General features: G+C 40.8%; 1 long non-coding RNA gene across 1 annotated transcript in view; it reads left to right on the top strand.

Annotated features, from left to right (window-relative positions):
• The window catches only part of LOC120887605 (uncharacterized), a 98,361-nt gene extending 92,219 nt beyond the window's left edge, over positions 1-6,142 (top strand). Inside the window, exon 4 of the long non-coding RNA XR_005730926.2 lies at positions 5,881-6,142. This is a non-coding gene — a long non-coding RNA (uncharacterized LOC120887605). The remainder of the gene's footprint in view (positions 1-5,880) is intronic.
• The last annotated feature ends 381 nt before the right edge of the window (positions 6,143-6,523 follow it).

Genomic DNA, 6,523 nt, shown 5'->3' on the forward strand with positions numbered 1-6,523 from the left:
TGAGCCAGTATGATTTTTAAAGAAATAAAATGTATCTTGAAGACATAATTATTATGGTAGGATCTGCTAATGATCATGTTTATGTTTCCTGGAGAGAGGAAGACACCAATGAGGTGTCTTCTGGACACATAAAACATGGCAGCATCTTCATCACATCTCTGCTCCATGAATTATCCAAGTATGAAAATCCTGTACCACGGCTGGATAAAAGGTGCCTTTTGAAATATGTTTCAGAAACCAGTTTAGCCAGTGAAATCTGAAAAGAGCCTTTACTGAAAAACCTGGACTTGAGGCACAGTTGGGTCCAGAGATTCCAGAGCCATGGCTTTTTCTCTACAACTTCCAGCTGTCATCCTCCGTCATGACTTTGTTCACAGGCACGTCCTCACGTTGACCTCAGCAGCACATCTACTAAACAGGGGAGTCCTCTCCAAGTAACAACAAACACGGCGCCCAGCACCAGTGAAGATTCATCGTTACAATTAACGAAAGCTTATTCTCATTAAATTAAGCAGAACAGGAAAGTATTAAAAGATTAGAGGGCAGCCCGTAATTTCTAAAATTGCTGTAGAGCCAAGGCAGAAATGACATCCAAATCTCTGAGCCCAAATGCCGCAGTTCCCCAGGCCACTGCACTGGGCACTGTGAGCTGCCATTGGGAACGTAGCCACCCGTGCCTCTGGAAACGGTTGTCATGCTAGTATCACCAGCACTCTTGATAGACGGATTCTGTGGTCCTGCTTCTTTGCATCGCTTGCTTCCAATCAAGGTTCACAGTCTTCAATTAAAAAAAGAGAGAAAGAAGGAAGAATGGAAAGAAGGAGAGACCAGAGAAGGAAGAGCTCATTCAGCCAGGCATGGTGGTGCTTGCCTTCAGTCCCGGCTAATCCAGAGACTGAAGCAGGGTCATCATTTGGGCTCAGGAGTTCAAGGCAGCCTGGGCAGTACCATGAGATCCCCATCTCAAAACAAAGTAACAAAACAATTCATTTTACCAAACTTATTAGCAATAAACTTTCTTTTAAATTAAAAAAAATGGATAGAATGACAAACTTCATGTTACATATATTTTACCAAAATAAAAATATAAGAAAATTTATAGGTCTCCTCTCCTAAACACAAAGCAGACCAAAATGAAACCAAAAACAAAGTCTATAGTAGACCTGTCTGATTGGCAGAGTCAGGGTCATGGGACAGCAAAGGAGACAGAAAAAGCAAGTATCTGCCATTTTCCACTTCAGAAAATTAGGTTTCTTGGAGCACCAGAATTTCATAGTACTCAGATCAAGCAAGAAATGGAGAGTGACCTGGATTGGGAGGTGACTATTTTCTAGGGTAAGGGATTTCAGATCTGGGGTGGCCAAAAAGAACAGCAAATGTCTATTCTAGCAGAAATATTATTATTTCTGTAATATTATAAATATTCTATTTTATGCATATTGCTTAAATGCATATAACAATATTATAGAAATAATAAAATATTATTTCTATGCATTACTATCTTATCATAACTATTATTTTTATTTCTCTACATTATCTGAAAACGGCTATTTCTACCTACATAATGTGATGATTCCTTATACTTCTTTTTTTTTTTTTTTAAAGAGAGAATGAGAGGAGAGTGAGAGGAGAGTGAGAGAGAGAGTGAGAGAATTTTTATTATTTATTTTCTAGTTCTCGGCGGACACAACATCTTTGTTGGTATGTGGTGCTGAGGATCGAACCCGGGCCGCACGCATGCCAGGCGAGCGCGCCACCGCTTGAGCCACATCCCCAGCCCTCCTTATACTTCTTAAAATATTCTCTTTTCCTCCCCACAGGCAGTTATCCTACCATCTCAGAGGTTGACATCTGATTCCAAGTCTGAGATTGCTGGCCAGAGCAATGTTAGACCACATGAGGTGATCCCCTGGGATTCCCTCTGTGGCAGCGGTTCTACTTAGTCAGAATTAATCATAGCATAATTGCTATCTTTTTTTGTTGGTGCTGTTGACCCATCGCTTGAGCAGCCTGAAATTTCAAAATTTCGGTTTCAGCTTCCAGCTCAGTGGTAAGGCTGGTGAATGCACTGATGGAAGCAGTCAACCCTTGGATATTACCATTAATATCCCTAAACCAGAAGAGTCCTGTGGCTGTGGGACTTGCAGTGGTGCATGCCTCTTATCCCAATAGATTTGGAGGCTGAGGTAGGAGGATTGCAAGTTCAAAGCCAGCCTCAGCAACTTAAGTTGACTGTCTCAAATAAAAAATAAAAAGGGCTGGGGATGTTACTTGGTAGTTAAGAGGGCCCTCCAGGTTCATTGCCCAGGTATCACCCTCCTCTAAAAAAAAAAAAAATTGTTTGCAAAGGATCATTAAGTGCAATCTCAAGAAGGGCCACTTTCATTTCTCTATGTAGGCCCTGAGCTCATGTATTCTATCCACAGAAGAAATAATTTCAAACATTTAATCACTTTTCAACATATGTAGAAAGGTTTTTGAAGGGCTGGGGATATAGCTCAGTTGGCAGAGTGCTTGCCTTGCATGCACAATGCCCTGGGTTTGATCCTCAGCACTGGGAGAAAAATGCTTTTGGAGTGAATTCTAAATTTTCAAAGTGTTTCTGAAACCATAACTGAGTATTTAGAATAAGGTCAGATATTTCTGGGGATGGGATAAATGGCAAGACGGTGAGTTTCAGGTATATCAATATGCTATCCTCTATGTGGTTTTTGTTTTATCTGTAAAGTGAGTTACTTATTAGATACCATGTCATGAAGGATATAGAGGTAGTGACCAAAACATTAGTTAGAATACAAATTTGTAGAAGCACAGTAGGTAGTATAAGAGAATGAAGATCTGGAATAGAGTCCGATGGGTACATCACTGCCTCCTTTGTGAGGGGAGATAACCAATGGAGTTAAACTACTACACGTATCTTCCTGGTCCTTTTGCTTCAAAACCTGGGTACTGGTTTGGGCAGCTTCTAGATCTTTGTTGGTAGGAGATCATGTTGAGTCCATGTGTAGTTTTCACTTTTGCCATCACTGGTATTTGCTCAAAGGCTTACTCAGCAACGCTGGAGAGACAGTGGGAGAAGTTGGTCTATTCCACCTCCTTAGTGGGATCTTTGGGTAAGCATTCACATATTCTGTAGATAATCTGAGAATCTGGGTCCATTTGTAGGGTTGTATCCTGTCTCCAAACCTCACCTCGAATCTCATTCCTTCCAAATAGTCAAACATCTGACAAAACCTTTAGCACATTCCAGTGAATCTCACAGATCTAACCTCAAACCATTGCTATTTACAAGTGAAGTAGACAAAAAGGTCTTGTTTCCACTCACAAGGAAGTTTTCCTCCTCTGTTGTCCCTCAGGGTAGGAAACATTTCAGCTAAGCTGGTTCAAGAACTTTCACTGTGTAGTCATTATTCAGAGGCCGCCCTCTTGACATCCTCAGTGTGGCCGGAGGAGGGGCAGCACTAGGTCAGAGTGGGCAAGCTGCAAGTGTGATCCACTTGCCTATGAAATTTATGATTTTAAAATATTTGTGCTTCGTCTCTTTGATGATGATCGGTAACAGGGTGTACTCGATTATTGGTAAGGCAGATGAGATATCCTACTTACCATGGTCAGCTGGTGTCCCATGATCTGACCATTAGTCTCTGTCCAAGTCCAGGAGCCAGGTGTTTCTCACAAGGAGATCATTACTTGCTGGAAAGGGCATGGCTTCTCTCCAAAGGCCTGGGGGCCCCCACGTGATTCTTGTACTGTGACTTGGCACGGGCTCCGTTTGACATCTCTATTGGCTTTATGGGATATACTAAGCTCTATTTGAACTGATGAGTCTTAAAGGGCCGAGTAACAGAGCTGCTTGAGCTGTGGTTCAGAACAGATAGAAAGCGCTGCGAGGGCTCTACTCCGCGAGTTGGCAGCTTTTCAGGTCATCCAAATGGCCAGAGTAGCAAGAACATATATAACAATGTAGCCTCCCCAATCCAAAGAGGCCCACAAAATTTTTGGTTTCTTTTTCAATGAGAGGAGGTGGAAGGTTCATAACTTTAACACCATTTTAGAAGTGCCATCTCAACTTATCCCAAGTCATCGCACCCCCAGAAACTGAGATTGTGTATCCTGGTATTATTTTGAATTTTTCTCCTTCTTATACACATTGTATTTCCCTGGCATCTAGAATAACATTCCTCTTTTTATCATATAAAGGATCAGTGAGATATGACAGATGAGATCACATCATATAGAGTATTATCAAGGAATCCATGGACTAAATTTTAGTGAAGAGACAGGAAGTCTGTATAATTGAGGCAGATGTATTTCTATCCCTGCTGGGGAGAAACAGGGATTTTGGTATCTGCCAACTGATGTGAAGAGAAAAGAGAATTTTCCTGATTAATAGCTATATATCAACTAGTAGGGACCATGTTTAGTTTACTCAAGCAAAGAAGCTTTATCCAGAACAGTAGGTACAGTTGGAGAGGTGCTTCAAGAAACTTATGATAATCTACTGCTAATCTGTCAGGCCTGTCTGCCTGCTACACTGATCAAAGAGGTCAGCTAAAGGGGGATGAAAGTTACACCACCTCTGCATCTTCCAAGTCTTTGATAGTGGAGCTAGTGTTTGTGTTAGCAGTGAGTCCTAGAGATTTTGCTTGTGCAGTTCTATCTTTATACTCAACAGTTCAGGGAGCTAATGTGAGATTCTACCAAATTCCAGGTGCAACTATTTCAACTCTGCACTACGACCTGGCGATATAATCACATAATAGGTTTAGAATTACACCAGGCATATGAGTAGGTGAACTTACCTGATATTATAATCCTCAATATAAATTGTGTACCAAAGAATGGATCCTCAAGAATGAGCAGTGTAGAGCTGCTGTCAATGAGATTCCTTTTCCTTTCTCCAATGTGTAGTTTCCATAAGGAAAGCCAGCAGGAGGATGTGCAGTGTCTGTTTTCATAGTACAGCATGTTCCTTCCTCCAAGGTGCCCGTCCTTTCCTTCTAGGACTATAAAATGACTCATATCAGAGAACTAGATAAGGAGACAAGCTTCTTAAATATCTTCCATTCTGTATTTCCCCAACTTTTTAAATTATAGAAATCAAATAGGACCTCGATGGAATTTCAGTATTTCAATCTGAAGGAGCTTATGATTATGATTAGGTACCCACTGGAAATGATCATTAAAATTCAGATGATTTGCCTAATATGTTATTTTATATTTGTCTAGCTTGCATTGGATTTTTTTCCCCCAGTTTGGGGACTGAACCCAAGGCCTTGCACATACTAGGCAAATGCTCTACTACAGAGCTATACCCGCAGCTTGGGTTTAATCATTAAATGCTAATATTCATCCTCTGTGACCCCAAAGTGTTGGTGTTTCCAATGAAGTTGGGAAAGTAATTTCTGCTGCAGCAATCTCTGGCCTGCAGAAAAGAGCCAGGTGAAGTCTTATAAGGAAGACCTTTAAGCAAGATGGGAAGAGGAGGCTTCTTTTGCTAGCAATAGACTCAGTGGCAGAAGAACTTAAAATTCATCTGATTCCTCCCATAAATCCTATTGCTAGTATTGGAGTCCTAGCCTTTTAAATCTTAGATAAAACGAAGATTTTTCTAAGATTTTCCTAGGCTTTACATTGAACTCACATTGTAAATTGGCCACCTCTAAGGTTGATCTTTGGGATGGTTTTGGATTATCATATGTTTGTAGGAGTAAGAAATAATTTTTAGGTAGCACTATAGAAAGACCTTCAGTGGTGGTTTGTATTCTTAGCAATTAATTGTGGGCTTTGAGCATATCCTCCCCTTCCTTCAGGATGTCAAATGCTACTAGCAATAACAGTCCCATCACCATTGTCCCTGTATTTCTTTATTTCTTGTAGGTAGTCACATGTTGCTGGGCCTTCCACAACCTTGCTGCAGTGAACTCTTCCCTTTAAGTGACCAGAGGAATTTCATCCACAAATACAGATACTGGCTATTCATTCCATTCATCCACAGGCCAGGTGGTAGCTTCCAGATTGCCCTGTTTCCATAGTGTCTGGTAAGATTCTTGATAAGGATATCTTCATCATCTAAGTTCTGGGGTAGGTAAAATAATGCCTCCAAAGATATCCACATCCTAATTGCTGAGCTCCATGCATATGTCAGATTCTATAGTGAAGTGGAGTTAAGATTGCAGTTAGAATTAAGGTTGCTAATTAGTTCACCATAAAATCGGTAGGTCATGGTGAATTATTCAGGTGGACTCAATGTCATCCCAAGGACCCTTAAAAGTGGAAGAGGAAGGTCAAAGAAAGGAGTCAGGGTAAGATGTGACAAAGAAAGAATGGTCATAGAGATACAATGTTGCTGGCTTTCAAGATGGAGGAAGAGGACTCCAAAATAAGGAAAAGGCAAGGAATGTATCCTCCTCTAAAACCTCCAACAAGGAACACAGCCCTGCTCACACCTTGATTTTAAGACTCTTACCTTCAGATGTGTAAGGGAATAAAGTCATGTTGTTTTTAAGCCACCATAATATTT

This window comes from Ictidomys tridecemlineatus, chromosome 10 (assembly GCF_052094955.1).
Source record: "Ictidomys tridecemlineatus isolate mIctTri1 chromosome 10, mIctTri1.hap1, whole genome shotgun sequence".
Lineage (NCBI taxonomy): Eukaryota > Metazoa > Chordata > Mammalia > Rodentia > Sciuridae > Ictidomys > Ictidomys tridecemlineatus.